Source organism: Schistocerca serialis, chromosome 3 (genome assembly GCF_023864345.2).
Source record: "Schistocerca serialis cubense isolate TAMUIC-IGC-003099 chromosome 3, iqSchSeri2.2, whole genome shotgun sequence".
NCBI lineage: Eukaryota > Metazoa > Arthropoda > Insecta > Orthoptera > Acrididae > Schistocerca > Schistocerca serialis.
The window spans coordinates 861,246,200-861,264,138 of record NC_064640.1 but is presented as its reverse complement, the minus strand read 5'-3'; positions in this window follow the sequence as shown (position 1 = coordinate 861,264,138).

The following is a 17,939-nucleotide window of genomic DNA, read 5'->3' as shown; positions in this document are numbered from 1 at the left end:
CACTCGAGCATAGAGTTCCATGTCAGCTGTACCTTTCGTCTTGGAACAGGTGCCCCTTATGAGGGGTCCTCAATAATTTTTCATCCAGGGCTAAACCTACATATTTCACTATCCCCTTCACTGGTAGCGTTTTATCGAGAAGCTTGAGATTCCAATGTGTGCGTTGGGTCTGCTTCCTCATAAATGGTACTAAAACAGTCTTTTTAGAACTGACCCTTAGATCCTGTTCCCTGCACCAATTTTGTATAATGTTCAATGCTCCTTGTGCCATAGCTGTGACTGTACTTGAAAATTTGCCAAGTATTACTATGACAAGATTGTCTGCGTATCCCTGGCAAAATTACTGTGTAGAGTTTAATTCTATAATAAGTTCATTCAGCACAAGGTTCCTCAGTGGAGGAGACAAGACCCCCTCCTTGTGGACACCCTCTGGTGGTGTTGATTACCATTTTTTCTTGCATCACGGGGGCTCCTAACTTTCTATCACTAAGCATGTCTCTAATCCACCTGCAAATGGTGGTCTCCAAGCCATGCATCTCTGCTGCCTTAACCATGCATTCGAAGGTCTTGTTGCTAAAAGCCCCTTCAATGTCCAAGAAGATGCAGACGGCTATTTCCTGAAGGTATAGCGCTTTCTCCACCTTCCCAACAAGATTTTTCTGGTTGGTATGCATGCTGGTTTAAGTGTAGAGGGGCCCTAGTTAACCTCTCCCTAACATGCACGTTGACCAGTTATTCTAATGTTTCAAGAAGAAAGGAAAGACTGTTTGGTCTAGTATCCTTGGCCTTCGTACTATCAGTTCTCCCTGGCTATGCCCTCTAGATGTTAGGAATGATTCCTGCTACTAGGTTAACCCTAAATAACCTACATAGGAACCTTACGTTCACTCCTGCTTGTTTGCAGCCAGGTGACTTGAACTGTTGGAATGTTCCCACTGCCCATTGCATTTTACTATGGTCAGTACATTCACTGGCAGATTTCCAGTTCTCCCTTCGAATTCATGAAAACAGATATCTCACAGGGATCTCATCCTGGTCTATGTTGACTGGCAGAGTTCATTGAGGAAAATGAGTCTTGAGTAGTTCCAATGTTTCATGTGCTGTCCTTGTGTACTCCCCATTCTCTTTCCTTAAAGTTTCTCCTGGATTAGTTGGTGTCCAAGCGAGGATTTTGTGACATCTGGCCTAAACAGCCATACCCTCTACCTTCTCACAGCATAGCTTCCAGGACGCCCGCTTTGCTTGCTTCATTGCAAGATTGTATTTGAGAAAGGCCTCTGATATTCTGCCCATTGTCCTTTCCTTCTGGCAAACTTAAACAGTCTTCATATCTGTTTCCCCTGTGATTCCAGGTTGTTGTTCCGCCAAGATACATTCCTATTCATGCACTTCTTCGTGATTGAGCAGTTATCGTGGTATGAGGTCATGATGGCAGAGGTCACTATCTCTGCTACCTCCGGATTTCTTATTGAAGTACTGACTTCCGATTTGCTTGTGTCAAGGTCACTCCAATATGCCTCCCAGTCCGTTTTCCTGGGATTCCAGTAGGGCATGGTCTGTCTAATGCCAATTTCAACCTCAAACTTAATATACATGTGGTCTGATGAGGAAGACTATAAAGCCACATGCCACTGTTTCACATAACTACCCATTAAAGTATAACCAAAGTTTGTCAATTATCTCTTTCCTTCTCATATTCCTAAATGTAGGTTCCTAGTTATTAGCTAGAAGAAATTCTAGAAGGTTCTCACCTCTACTGTAGGTGTTGGTGATGCCCCACACTTAGCTGTGGGCATTAGCATTGCATCGAACCAATGGTTTCCCTGTTGTGTACAGTCTTCCGTCAGTCTCCTCACGTCCTGAGAAGGAGCAGCACTGTCCTCATAAGGAAGGTATACAGGGACCATTACAAACTCCATTGTGATACCTTCCTCAGGTTGCCGCATCCTGATGGTCACTAAGTACCTAGAACAAAAGTCCACCATCACCATGAAGGGGATTCCATTTTTTACATAAATGCACATTCTGGAGTGTCTTATATTTCTAGCATAAACCAGCTTACCTCCAGTGCCGCTGAGGCCTGATGCACATCCTTTACATAAGTAGGGGTCCCGAATCAGGGCCACGCCCACTTTTTGTCTTCCCAGAAGACGACTCAGTGCAGCAGTGGCCCCTTTTACTGTGTTGCAGATTTATCTGCAGCACATTCAGTCTACATCTTGCAGCCATTGTCGCTTCTGATGTCTTTGATTGCCCTGACAGCAACCTGCGAGAACCTCAAGAATAGTCTCAGGTCCTGTGCCTGCATTGTCTTCAGGGACTTCTCTCTGACTTCCACCACAAGGGTTTGGCTGGTTGATTATCTTCCAATCCTCTGTCGAGACTTTTGGGTTTTGAGACCCTATTTTCTCAGAGTCCCTGGAGATGTATTCTTAAGGAGTTTTGGCACCCAGATTAATATCGTTGCGGTCTTAGAGCTCAGCCGCTGTCTTTACCAGCAGCTTCATATCCTCCCACGGTGATATTAGGGGCACCTCTTCCTTAAGCCAGTCCACTGTACCCACCTCCTCACAGACAAAGATAAAAGCACTGTGATCCAAATACTCTCCTGAATTTGGGTCCCAGACCAGCGTCACCCCCAATCTTCTCAGAGAGCCATCTGCATGAGCTGCTCCTGCTGTGAGGTGATCTTGACCAGTGGATAGCCTTGCTGGATAACTGCCATCCTAAAAACCGAGACTGCAGTGCTATAGGTGTTTTTCCGTATTTCTTGCCTCGGATTTTTCTGGATACGCTTGTCCTGAGAAGTGGGAGTCTGATTCCTCACTTGTTATCTTACTGCCTGCAACGATGTAGAAGAGGTTTGTACACACCCTTCACCCTGGAACAGTCTTTGCTTGGGGGACTTGGGCTCAAGTCCTTTTAGTTTCCTCCACTTTTGTTTAGGAAGCCACTCTTTTCCTTCCTTTATCTTCATTTTCTAAGTAGTTTTCTCCTCTTAGCCCCAGACAAGTCCTTTGATCTTAATCTGGCCCAACTTCTTAGTAACAATTACCACTTCTCGAACATGTCTGTCCTCTTCAGCTGAGGGGAGGTTTTCCATCAGTTCCAGCCCCGATGTTCGGGTGTCTGAGGTATCAACTTGACTCTCAGTATTGCCATTTTCTTTAGTGTCCATTTTGGTCCCACGGGATTTGGGATCTCATCAGTCCACACCACATAAACCCCACACAGTGCAAGGCTAATTACTCAGGAAGGTCGTCCAGTATCTCTGAGGCTCTGTTCATGACACATCTTCGCATTTGCCACACACCCCTTGGCATGGATCACATCACATCTTGAGTTCGGTATTGAGGGGTTGGACAAGGACAAGGAATGGATGTGGGAGGACAGGTCGTTGTGGGACACACTTAGTCTGGTCCATCAGCCAAGACCTTACCGACCACAGGTTCCCACAGCTAGCATAGCCCTGTTTCATGGGAACACAAAGCCTCCCCACCCATACTGACAATGATACTTCAAGGTGGTGTCCCCCAGAGAGGATGATTACATCAGCCATTACAAGCATTTATAAATGATTTTAAAATCATTGCTAGATACAGAACACCTTATAGAAATAACTAACCCCCCAGGGGGACCACAACTTATTTGTGAATACGTGCGTAGCGAGCACAGGACGCCGAGCTACTGTGGCCTCCTTCCTTTCCGGGCTGCATACCTTCCTTTTCCACATCCTTCCCTATCCCCCATCTTCGCCCCCCCCTCCCTCACCTCTGGCTCTTTCCTTCCCTTTCTCCCCCTCTGGGAGCATGGTTTGTGCCTATGTCCAGAGACGGACGCTCGTAAATGTAACGCATTCTTCGCCTTCTCTGCTTGTATATCTTCATCCTTCCTTTGTCCTTCTCTCTTACTTACCTCTTCTCCGCTGCGGCGTTTGAGACCTCTCTCCTTTCCTTTCCCTTCCTTTGTTTTTCCCTTTATCTTTCTTCCTCCCTGTGCATGTCTGAAGGCCAACCCATGCATTTTTGTGCGTAGCCGGTGACGGGGTAACGCGTAATTCCCCGCCCGGGGTAGACAGGTAGGACACGTACGTACCCCCTGGTAATGGCCAGGCCTAGGGAGGGGTGATTACCCGAGCTGATACCTTCCGAAAGTGCCGATTGGTCCCTCCGTCCGTTTGTCGGGAGGTGTGACCTGAGGTGTGAACAATCACCTAAGGCGGGAGTGCCCTCAGAGAGGGCCGCCACAAGGGAGGAGCGCGCCATCGGAGACGCTGGTAATCATGGGGGATTCTTCCGCAATGGTTTCCTCACCTTCCACTATGTCTGCTCACAAGCGTAAGTTCACTGAGTCTCAGCCACAGACAGTTCTTCCATCGTTGCCACAGTTCCTTGTGATTTCTCGGTCTGACGAAGGTCACGACTTCCCCATGGTCAACCCTTTCATTATTCAGAAAGGTGTCGACGCAATTGCAGGTCCTGTAAAGTTTTGTTCCAGATTACGGAATGGCACCTTGGTGTTAGAAACAGTCAGTGCCCTTCAGGCACAAAAATTGCTGCGTACTTCACTGCTGCACACCTTCCCTGTCCGGGTTGAAGCGCACTGCACTTTAAATTCCTCGTGTGGAGTTTATACACTCTCCCTCGATGGATTGTCTGACGAAGAAATTCAGCACTACCTGTCTGACCAGAGCGTAACGGCTGTTCATAGAGTTATGAAAAGGGTTGACACATCATTCCAACCCACACTCTCTTCTTGACATTTGCCAAAGTTCAACTCCCATCGAGAATCAAAGCAGGCTATGAGATAATTTCCGTTCGCCCTTACGTCCCAAACCCTACGTGTTGCTATCGGTGTCAGCGGTTCAATCACACCAGCCAGTCCTGTTCCAATCCAGCCAAATGTGTTACGTGTGGCAAGGATGCTCATGAGGGTGCTTGTCCACCTCCATCCCCTCGCTGCATCAACTGTATGGGTGACCACGCTGCTTCCTCTCGAGATTGCCCCGTTTTTAAAGACGAAAAGCTCATCCAGGAAATCAGAGTGAAGGAAAAGGTGTCGACCTTTGCTGCTCGAAAATTATTCGCCAGTCGACAGCCCACCGTGCCTCAGACAGGAAAATACAGCACTGTTCTTGCTTCTCCTCGGCCAACAAAGGAGGAGGCCGCGCAGACTTGTGACCTCACCTTTAGTGCCACGGTCGTCCGATCGGCCAGCGCAAAGATCGCCCGTTCAACCTCACCACTTTCGTCTGCCCACTCTCTGGCTCACCCTTCATCGGGTTCTGCTAAATCTCGAGCCCAGAAGTCAGACACCAAGACTTCGAAAAAAGAGCATGCTCGTGAAGATTTTTTACATACCCCAACTTCCCAACCATCGGTTCCTCCTCCATCTAAACATCGTATTTCCAAGAAGGCTACTAAGAAACCCAGTTCATCAACTTCTCCGCCAAGGCGTGTCCCATCTACAGCACCACCTGGCGGAAATCGCCCTCGGCCGTCTTCTGTGTCGCCGAGGCGCACTGCTGGCGGCCGATCAACCGGCCGATTGCTGGTGGCAGGAGCTGCTCCTGAACAACCTATGGATCAGGATCTTCTGCCTTTGGCTGAATGCCATTCCATGCTGTTGGTTGCAAGCTCTGAGCAGTCGATGAGTTGACAGCAACCTTGGTCACATTCCTCCATTTTTTGTTCACCCTATGTCCATTATCCACTGGAATATCTGCGGCATTCGAGCCAATCGGGATGAATTGTCGATCCTCTTACGATCCTACTCGCCGGTCATCTTCTGTCTTCAGGAAACAAAGTTGCATCACCATGACCGCTTTGTTCTCCCTCATTTTCAGTCCATCCGATTTGATCTCCCTTCTGATGAAGGCACTCCAGCCCATGGAGGACTAATGGTTCTTCTCCATGATACTCTCCACTATCACCCAATCCACTTAAACACTTCCTTCCAAGCTGTCGCCGTCCGTCTTTCCCTTTCTGGATACACATTCTCTCTTTGTACTGTATACATTCCATCATCCACACCAATGGCACGAGCTGATCTCCTTCATCTTCTTGGTCAGCTTCCACCCCTCTATTTGCTGGTTGGGGACTTCAATGCCCACCACCCGCTTTGGGGATCTCCACATCCTTGTCCACGTGGCTCACTATTGCTAGACGTCTTCCACCAAGCGGATCTAGTTTGCCTCATCACTGGGGTCCCTACATTTTTGTCTGCCTCTACGACAAATTTCTCTCACTTGGACCTTGCAGTCGGTACTGTTCCGCTAGCTCGGCGCTTCGAATGGTTCTCCCTTGACGATACACACTCGAGTGACCACTTTCCCTGTGCCCTTAGACTGCAGCCTCAACTGCCATATCCCCCCTGCAGGTCCGGGGTAAGAATAAGCCCGAGGTATTCCTGCCTGTCGTAAGAGGCGACTAAAAGGAGTTTCAACCGTTTTGGCCTTCCATGTGATGGTCCCCCTTGGGGTTTGACCTCCATTTTTAAAAAATTCTACAGAAGTAAGAGTCTTTTGGGGAAGGACGCCTTACGTGGTGTACCACTGGTCCTCAGTGCACTAAGACCTTGGCACTCAGCATTGTACGGCGTTGTAACCATACCCACTATTCATCAAATTGGGCCTAAACGCCTGATGGGTTGTACAAGTTACGCCCTTAGTGCATCCCCATCTGCACCTACGATCATGATGGACTTTCCATGGCACCAGAAATCCAGCATGGTAGCCAGCCCGTTGTGGTGGGGTCGTCATGTACCCTCTAGGTTGTAGCCCCCTGACAACACAGGGATCGTACTGCTGATACCTGAGGTGCACCCTCCCCACGTCAGCCAAGGAGTAGATGCTCGTCTCCTTGGGGCATCAGGACTCCCGGAACGGTCATCCTGCCAGGTGGCCCTTGCTGAGGTTGGGGAGAGCCCCTGGTCAGAGTGGGTATCGGGGCGGACGTTTCGCGGATGAAACGTCAACACGTATCAGGTCGCTCTGCGGCCGAGTCTTTCAAAGGGAAAGGTACTATCTTTGGTTCTGGTTCTCCTGCCCTTTCCCCCTTGGCCACTCCCTGGGAGGAGGGACAGGCCCGCCGGCTTGGGGCGAAGTACTTCCCCCACTATTTAGTCTGTTCTCGAACCGATGGGGGGACGTTCGCCACCTCCAAGCCCATGTTCTTTGTTCAGCACATTGAGGACATCTTTGGGGAAATCGAGGCTCTCAGTAAGATGCGTTCGGGGTCCGTTCTTATAAAGACCACCTCCGCCACACAGTCGGCGGCGCTCCTGGCGTGCGACCGCCTAGGGGACATCCCAGTGTCCATTGTCTCGCATCTGGCACTAAATAGGACGCAGGGGGTTATTTTTCATCGGGATCTCCTGCTGCAATCTGATGAGGGGCTCAGGGCCAACCTGGAGCGCCGAGGCGTGCATTTCGTCCGGCGAGTCCAGCGCGGCCGCAAAGACCGTCACATCGACACCGGGGCCTTTATCCTCGCCTTCGAGGGGGACGTTCTCCCGGAGAAGGTAAAGGTGATGTTCTACTGGTGCGACGTGCGACCTTACGTCCCGCCTTCTATGCGCTGTTTTCGGTGTTTGCGCTTTGGGCACATGTCGTCACGGTGTGAGGCTGAGCCCCTTTGTGGCGATTGTGGACGTCCTCTTCGTGAGGAACATACATGCACCCCACCACCTCGGTGCGTTAATTGTCCTGGCACCCACTCGCCTAGATCCTCAGACTGCCCCGCATATCAGAAGGAGAAGATACAAGAACTCAAAACTTTGGATCGTCTCTCTTATTCTGAGGCCAGGAAGAAGTATGACCGCCTCCATCCTGTGCCGTTGACCACTTCGTTTGCCTCAGTTGTCCCCTCCTTCCGCGGTATCCTCACCCCTATCCTGTCCCTCCTCCTCCTCCTCCTCCTCCTCCTCCTCCTCCTCCTCCTCCTCCTCCTCCTCCTCTCCGCCGCCTGAGAAGCGATCCTCTTCTCAGGCGTCCATCGGGGAAACGTTCCGGACCCCAGCTTCTGAGGTCCGGCGTTCCAAAACGGACCCCGCGCGTGAGGACCTTCTTCGGGACCAGCCCACCATCCCTGTGCCTCCTCGGACTTCCAAGAAGGCTTCCAGGAAGTAGTCTCTAGCCCCCTCTCCACCCCGGTGCGTTTCGTCTGACGCTCCATCCGTGAGTCGCTGCTCCCGGCCGTCCTCAGTTTCGCCGGGATGCTCTGCTGCCAGGCGCTCAGCTGGCCTCACGTCGGCAAATGATGCTGCCCCTCCTACAAGACCAGGGACAGCGGCCGCAGCTGGCGACGACTCGATGGAACAGGATCCGCCTCCCGCCGGTTGTAGCGTTGTTCCCTTGACACCTGGCCCTCTGCGGCCGTCGAGGTGACCAGCTCTTCCCCCGTCTCGTTCCCCCTCTTTTTTGACTAGCGATGGCCTTGTTACAGTGGAACATAAGAGGTATTCGATCTAATTGGGAGGAATTACAGCTGCTCCTCCGCCTGCACTGTCCGCTCGTCCTTGGTCTCCAGGAAACCAAGTTGCGCCCGATTGACCGTATTGCCTTTACCCACTATACCTGGGAGCGGTATGACCTCACCCCTGTGGACGGTATCCCAGCTCATGGTGGGGTCATGTTGCTCGTTCGGGACGATGTCTATTACCATCCCATCCCACTGACCACCCCACTCCAAGCAATAGCTGTCCGTATTACTCTTTCTGCTTTTACTTCTTCAGTTTGTACCATCTACACTCCATCGTCATCCGCTGTTAGTCGGGCTGACTTGATGCACCTGATTGTTCAGCTTCCCCCGCCGTTTTTATTGTTTGGCGACTTCAATGCCCATCATCCCCTTTGGGGCTCTCCTGCATCCTGTCAAAGAGGCTCACTCTTGGCGGATGTCTTCAACCATCTCAATCTTGTCTGCCTCAATACTGGCGCCCCGACTTTCCTCTCGGACTCTACTCATACCTACTCCCACTTGGACCTCTCGATCTGTTCTACCACTCTTGCCCGTCGGTTCGAGTGGTATGTCCTTTCTGACACCTATTCGAGCGACCACTTCCCCTGTGTCGTTTGTCTCCTGCACCACACCCCATCCCCACGTCTTTCGAGCTGGAACATACCGAAAGCTGACTGGGGACTTTACTCCTCCCTGGCGTCCTTTCCGGACCACGATTTTCTCAGTTGTGACAGTCAGTTCGAATACCTCACGGCTGTTATCATCAATGCTGCCGAACGTTCCATTCCTCGTACTACCTCTTCTTCACGTCGCGCTTCCATCCCCTGGTGGAACGAGGCTTGTAGAGACGCTATCCGTGCTCGACGACGTGCTTTACGCACCTTTCACCGCCATCCTACGTTGGCGAATTGTATTGGATACAAACGACTCCGAGCGCATGCCGTAGAGTCATCGAAGACAGCAAAAAAGCTTGTTGGGCCTCTTTCACAAGCTCCTTTAACAGTTTTACTCCCTCTTCTGTCGTATGGGGTGGCCTGCGCCGGCTGTCGGGCATTAAGGCCCACTCCTCGGTACCTGGCCTGACCTCAGGTAATGAGGTCCTTGTTGATCCTGTGGCTGTCTCCAACGCCTTCGGCCGGTTTTTCGTGGTGGTTTCAAGCTCCGCCCATTACCACCCTGCCTTCCTTCCCAGGAAAGAGGCAGAAGAGGCTCGGCGACCTTCTTTCCACTCGCTGAATCTGGAAACTTATAATGCCCCCTTTACTATGCGGGAACTCAAACGTGCGCTTGCACTGTCCCGGTCCTCTGCTCCGGGGCCAGATACCATTCACGTTCAGATGCTGGCACACCTTTCTCCGGCGGGCAAAAGCTTCCTTCTTCGTACCTACAATCGCGTCTGGACCGAAGGTCAGGTCCCCATGTGTTGGCGTGACGCTGTCGTTCCTATACCCAAACCCGGGAAGGATAGACACCTTCCTTCTAGTTACCGCCCCATTTCTCTTACAAGCTGTGTCTGTAAGGTGATGGAGCGCATGGTTCATGCTCGGTTAGTTTGGATTCTTGAATCTCGACGGCTACTTACCAATGTCCAATGCGGCTTTCGTCGCCGCCGCTCCGCTGTTGACCACCTTGTGACCTTGTCGACATTCACCATGAACAACTTTTTGCAAAGGCGCCAAATAGTAGCCGTGTTGGAGAGGAGGTATCCTCCGCACTATGCACAGGTGGGGCCTACGCGGTCGCCTGCCCCTTTTTATTGATTTCTTTTTAACGGATCGAAAGTTTAGGGTACATGTGGGTTCCGTATTGTCTGACGTCTTCCTCCAGGAGAGCGGAGTGCCTCAGGGCTCCGTCTTGAGCGTAGCCCTTTTTGCCATCGCGATCAATCCAATTATGGATTGCATTTCACCTAATGTCTCAGGCTCTCTCTTTGTCGATGACTTCGCGATCTACTGCAGTGCCCAGAGAACATGCCTCCTGGAGCGCTGCCTTCAGCGTTGTCTAGACAGCCTATACTCATGGAGCGTGGCAAATGGCTTCCGGTTCTCTGAAGAGAAGACGGTTTGTATCAACTTTTGGCGATATAAAGCGTTCCTTCCGCCATCCTTACATCTCGGTCCCATTGTTCTCCCATTCGTGGAAACAACTAAGTTTCTAGGGCTCACGTTGGACAGGAAACTGTGTTGGTCTCCGCATGTCTCTTATTTGGCGGCCCGTTGTACACGTTCCCTTAATGTCCTCAGAGTTCTTAGTAGTTCATCTTGGGGAGCGGATCGCACTGTCCTGCTTCGCTTGTATCGGTCCATAGTCCGATCGAAGCTGGATTGTGGGAGCTTCGTCTACTCGTCTGCTCGGCCATCCCTCTTACGCCGTCTCAACTCCATCCACCGTCGGGGGTTATGTCTTGCGACCGGAGCCTTCTACACTAGTCCTGTAGAGAGTCTTTATGCTGAAGCTGCCGAATTACCATTGACCTACCGGCGCGACATACTGCTGTGTCGGTATGCCTGCCGTCTGTTGTCTATGCCTGACCACCCCTCTTACCAGTCCTTCTTCGCGGATTCTCTCGACCATCAGTACGGGTTGTATGTGTCTGCCCTGCTGCCCCCCAGAGTCCGCTTCCGTCGCCTGCTTCGACAATTGGATTTTGCCCTCCCTACCACCCTCAGAGAGGGTGAGAGCCCGACACCACCTTGGCTCCAAGCTCCAGTTCATATTTATCTCGACCTCAGCTCACTCCCGAAGGAGGGTACTCCGGCTACAGTGTATTGCTCACGGTTTGTCGAACTTCGTGCTCGACTTGCCGGTCACACCTTTATTTACACCGATGGCTCCAAAACTGACGATGGTGTCGGCTGTGCCTTTGTCGTCGGGGCCGCCACCTTTAAATACCGGCTCCTCGACCAATGTTCCAGCTTGACGGCCGAGCTTTTTGCTCTCCATCAGGCCGTTCAGTATGCCCGCCACCACCGCTATTCATCGTATGTACTCTGCTCTGACTCACTCAGTGCTCTTCAGAGCCTTGGAGCTCCCTATCCGGTCCATCCCTTGGTTCAACAGATACAGCAGTCCCTCCATTCTTTCGCTGATAATGGTTCTCCTGTCAGCTTTCTGTGGGTTCCTGGACATGTAGGAGTGCCTGGGAATGAGGCTGCGGATGCTGCAGCCAAGGCTGCAGTCCTCCTGCCTCGGCCAGCCTCCCATTGTGTCCCGTTATCTGACGTTTGTGGGGATGTTTGTAAGAGGCTTGTGTCGTTGTGGTGGGATGCTTGGTCATCCCTCCAAGGAAACAAGCTCCGGGCAGTAAAACTGCTCCCAACTGCTTGGACAACCTCCTCCCGACCATCTCGGCGAGAGGAGGTCCTTCTGACCAGGTTGCGGATTGGGCATTGCTGGTTTAGCCACTGCTACCTGCTCTCCGGTGACCCAGCCCCGCAGTGCCCTTGTGGTCAGGCATTAACAGTGCGCCATGTTTTATTGTAGTGTCCCCGCTTTAGTCAATCTCGTGTTGTACTGTCCCTGCCATCTACTTTACCAGATATTTTAGCTGATGACGTTCGAGCAGCTGCTCGTGTTCTGCGTTTTATAACTTTGACTGGCTTGTCCGAAGACATCTAACTTTTTTACTTATTTTATCTGCATCTTTGTCAAGCCTTTCTGGTGTCCCCCCCTCCCCTTGAGTGTTACTAGATTCCATGTGCTCTAATAACTGTAACTAGGCGCTAATTACCTCAGTAGTTGAGCGCCCTTAAACCCCACAAAAAAAAAAATCAACTGCCATATATGCGCCCGTGACGCTGGAAGTTTGCCCAAGCCGATTGGAGACGTTTTTCGTCTCTAGCGACATTCGATGACCGTCACTTTCCCAGCGTCGACGATGAGGTCACACATATTACCGACGTTATTCTTACAGCTGCGGAACGTTCAATACCACGCACCCCCGAATTGCCCCGGCGCCCCCCAATTCCTTGGTGGAACGAGGCGTGCTGTGACGAAATACGTGAGCAGCGACGTGCTCTTCGCATTTTTCGCCACCATCCTACTTTGGCCAACTGTATCCGCTATAAGCAGTTCCGTGCGCAATACCGTCGCGCCATTCGCGATAGCAAGAAGGCAAGCTGGAAATTCTTTACTAGCTTATTTAACACCTTCACTCCCTCCTCGGAAGTTTGGAATCGGCTTTGACGGTTATCAGGCGCGCCTAGTTTCTCCCCGGTCTCTGGGCTCACTGTCGCGCATGATACATTAGTGGACCCCGTCGCAATTTCTAACTCATTGGGTCAGCACTTTGCTGAGATTTCGAGCTCTTCAAATTACCCGCCAGCGTTTCTCCCGAAGAAACGTGCAGCGGAAGTGCGACCTCTTGCTTTCTCCTCTCAAAATCGCGAAAGCTACAATACTGTTTTCTCCATGCGGGAACTCCAACATGCACTCTCTTCTTCTCGATCCTCCGCCCCAGGACCGGATGCTATCATGTCCAAATGTTGCTGCATTTACCAACCCGTAGTCTGCGTTACCTCCTTCGCCTTTATAATCGAATTTGGACCGACAGTACTTTTCCCACACGATGGCGGGAAGCTATCGTCGTTCCTGTTACGAAACCTGGAAAGGACAAACATCTCCCCTCTAGATATCGTCCCATTTCTCTCACGAGTAGTGTCTGTAAGGTTTTGGAGCATATGGTGAATTGCCGTTTAGCTTGGTGGCTGGAGTCCCGAAGTCTTTTAACACCTGCCAAATGCGGATTCCGAAAGCATCGTTCTGCAGTTGACCATCTTGTTGTTCTCTCCACTTATATCATGAACAATTTTCTCCGGAAACGCCAAACAGAAGCAATATTTTTTGATCTGGAGAGAGCATACGATACCTGTTGGAGGACAGGCATCCTCCGCACACTATTCTCTTGGGGCTTTCGAGGTCGGCTGCCCCTTTTTCTTCGCGAATTTATGGCATAGCGCACATTTAGAGTGTGGGTGAACACCACTCTCTCCCGTACTTTCTCCCAAGAAAACGGGATACCCCAGGGCTCCGTGCTGAGTGTTGTACTGTTTGCCATTGCCATAAATCCAATTATGGATTGTCTCCTTCCTGATGTCTCGGGCTCCCTCTTTGTGGAAGATTTTGCGATCTACTACAGCTCTCAACGGACCAGCCTTCTTGAACGACGTCTTCAAGGATGTCTCGATCGCCTCCACTCTTGGAGCATCGAAACCGGCTTCAGTTTTTCTCCCAGTAAGACCGTTTGTGTTAATTTTTGGCGACGTAAGGAGTTTCTTCCACCCTCCTTACATCTAGGACCTGTCAACCTTCCGTTTTCGGACGTCGCTAAATTCTTGGGTCTTATGTTTGACAGAAAACTGTGCTGGTCCTCCCACGTTTCCTATCTTTCGGCTCGCTGTCTGCGATCCCTCAACACCCTCCGTGTCCTGAATGGTACCTCCTGGGGAGCGGACCGAGTGGTCCTTCTCCGCCTCTATCGCGCCTTAGTGCGCTCGAAATTGGACTATGGAAGCATAGTTTACTCCTCTGCTCAGCCGTCTATTCTTCGGCGTCTCGATTCTATCCACTGCTGTGGATTACGTTTAGTGTCTGGAGCTTTTTACACCAGCCCTGTGGAAAGCCTTTATGCTGAGACTGCTGATCCTCCATTGTCCAGTCGGCGAGCAGTCCTTCTGAGTCGTTATGCTAGCCATCTGTCTTCCATGCCTGCTAATCCAGCCCATGACATTTTTTTCGACGCCTCCTTCAATGTAGGGTATGCAAGCCGCCCCTCCTCACTACTACCACCGGGAGTCCGCTTCCGTCAACTGCTCCATTCTCTTTCCTTCCGCTTTCCTAAAACCTTCTTGACAACTCGGGGTACTGCACTGCCTTGGCTCCGTCCCCAGATCTGCCTGCTCCGTGACCTTCGTCAATTTCCCAAGGTTGGTACCCCTTCACTTGTTTATCATCGGGCATTTGCTGCTCTATGTGCACAAATGAAGCAAGCCACATTTATTTACACCGATGGCTCGAAAACATCGTTAGGTGTAGGGAGTGCCTATATTGTTGGCGACACCCCAAATCACTTTCGGCTTCCCGACCAGTGTTCGGTTTATACTGCGGAGCTTTACGCTGTTCTCCAGGCTGTCCACTACATCCACCGCCATCAGCGGATACAGTACGTTATCTGCTCAGATTCTCTCAGCTCTCTCCTCAGTCTCCAAGCTCTTTACCCTGTCCACCCTCTGGTCCACCAGATTCAGGACTCTCTGAGTCTGCTCCACCTGGGGGCGTCTCGGTGGCGTTCCTCTGGATCCCGTGACCCGTTGGTATCTGTGGAAATGAGGCGGCCGATATAGCGGTCAAGGCTGCAGTCTCTCTTCTTCGGCCAGCTTTTCAATCAATTCCCTTCGCCGATCTACGGAGCGTTTTATGTCGTCGTGTTGTTCTTTTATGGCACGCACATTGGTCGACACTTCCCCATAATAAATTGCGGGATGTGAAAGCTCTTCCTTGTGCTTGGACCTCTTCCTCCCGAACGCGTCGTCGGGAGGAGGTAATTTTATCTAGACTCCGGATAGGGCTCTGTCTTTTTAGCCATCGACATCTTTTAAGTGGTGATCCTCCCCCACTCTGTCCCCACTGCTCTCAGCTGTGGACGGTAAGACCCCTTTTAATTGAGTGCCCCTATTTTACTCCGTTACGCGCCCGTCTACAGCTGTCGCCTGATATATCGTCGATTTTAGCAGATGACATGCGCTCGGCCGATCGCGTTCTCGAGTTTATTAGAGCCAGTGAAATGACGTCAGTCATTTGAAGCTTTTTTTGGGGACAACCAGCCCCTTTCTGTAGTGGATTTTAAGCCTTCATTCTGCTTTTAGTTTCTCCAATTTCTTTAGTTTCGTTCCCATTTCTGCTGGTTTCCATTTTCTGTTTTTACTGTTTCCTAAGTCACGGACCGGGCGCTAATGACCATAGCAGTTTTGCACCCGAAAAAACCAAAAACAAAAACAAGAAATAAATAACAGGAAGAAAATAAACGAATATGCACTCAGGTAACAAAAGTCATGGGATATGCGATATGAATATCTATATATGGGGTTAGTATCGTATACACAAGGTGGAAAAGGGCAGTGCATTGGCAGAGCTCTCATTTGTACACAGGTGATTCATGTGAAAAGTTTTCCAATGTGATCATGGGCACATGACAGGAATTAAGACTTTGAATGTGGAATAGTAGTTGGAGCTGGAGACATGGGACATTCCATTTCTGAAATGTTAGAGAATTCAATATTACTAAATCCACGGTGTCAAGAGTGTGCTGCAAATACCAAATTTCAGGCATTGCTTATCTCCATGTACAGTGAAGTGACCAGTATTGGTAGAGTTGTCAGTGTGAACAGACAAGCAACACTGCGTGAAATAACCACAGAAATCAATGTGGGATGCACAATGAATTTATCCATCAGGACAGTGTAGCGAAATAAGGCGTTAATAGGCTATAGCAGCAGATGACCAACACAAGTGTCTTTGCTAGCCGCACATCGCCTTCAGCACCTGGGCTGGGCTCGTGACCATGTTGGTTGGACCCTAGTTGACTGGAAAACCGTGATCCATTCAGTGTGTCAGTAGGTACAATATGATGATAGGATTTGAGCATGGCAAATATCGCACAAAGGTACAGACTCAAGTTGTCAACCAGGAAATGTGCAAGCTGGTGGTGGCTTCATAAGGCTGGGGACTGTGTTTATGTAGAATGGACTGGGTCCTCAGGTCCAACTGAGGCAATCATTGGCTGGAAATGGTTGTTTAGCTACTTTTACACCATTTGTAGCCATTATGGACTTCATGCTCTCAAGCAATGATGGAATTTTTATCGATGGCAATGTCACCAGGCTATTGTTCGTGACTGGTTTGAAGAACATTCTCGACAATTAGAGTGAATGATATGGCCGCCCAGACTGTTCAATAAGTATCCCATCGAACATTTATAGGACATAAGCGAGAGATCAGTTGATGCACAAAATCCTGCACCAGCAACGCTTTTGTAATCGTGAACAGCTATAGAGGCAACATGTCTCAGTATTTCTGCAAGTGACTTCAAACGACTTGAGTCTATACCGCGTCCAGTTGCTGCACGACACCAGTCAGAAGGCGGTCTGGCACGATTTTAGGAGTTACCCCATGACTTTTTGTCACCTCAGTGTATAAGAATATCAATAGCATCATAATGCATGTGTGAGTGCAACCAGTAGCTATGTCTGTATTATCTGTTTATGTTAAAATACACTAACGTGGTTAAAGAAGGTATAGATCAGATAAAGGGACAGAGAGACCATAAGCAGCCAGTGCATTTACAGCAACCAGCTCAGTCTTTAGGTAAGTTAACATGAGAAGTTAATTTAATAAAATTCCAGTGAAATTCTCAGAGCAATTTTTATTCCACAAATCCTTTTGTTCAGTCAAGATTTCCTTCAGATGTAATTTAAAATGACTAAAAATCTCAATTTGCTACAGTAAACCCATGTAGTACCTTTCATCCAACTTATGTAACAATTACAAATAGCCTTTCCTGTGTCCTATGGTGTGTTCAGAGGAATACCTAAAACTGAATTACTAGCTTGTGGATATGCTCTTGAAACCTAGTCTTAACCTGTCCTCTCTTTGACCTACATAGAATTTATTACATTGCTCACAACTGTGTTTATCAATGGATTGTTAACCACTTCAGTTTACATACAGTGGATCTTGCATAGTATTGTCCGCATTTTCCCATTTCAAATTTAGGTTGTTCTGGAGATTCAAAGTGCAATAATAGATCTATTAGTCCCTTACTTTTTCCTAGAACTCACCATATGTGATAAGTTTTATAGAAACAGATAAAAAAATATGCTCCATTGGTTGCTACCAGGTATGGGATATAACATCATGCAATCTTATTTCACCCACATACAAACTTTTCACCTACTCCATAAAGGTTTTCATTGTGTAAATTTACAAATGTTTTCCTTCTAAAGGTATATATCGGTAACAGTTACCAGTAACTGCTCTCTTTTTAAATTTACTACTGATGTACGTGTGGTGTAAGATTACATAGCATGTGATACATATATCCTTTAGGCATTTAATTGCCTTTGGTGACAGTCACTAGGATGAGAAAATAGTTCCTATTATTAATTACCATCTTTTGAAGGTAAGTTTTAAAATGGTTCCAATCTGTTAATTTTAGAAATGATATTGAGTTATTGTTTCAGCATAATATTCACATTGACTGGTATATTTATTTTAGGTGTAGTTTACAATACTCGTCAGTTATCAAAAAATTAGTGTCATATGATTTTTGTCACTGAGATACCCTCAGTGTTTCCTTTCCTTATAATATATTTGCTGTTGTTGCATATAAGAATTATCTATACACCGTTGATGATGGACTTATAACTGTACTTTTGTAACCAATGAAGAGATCTTAGGTGACTTGATGAGTCACTTGTTTACCTA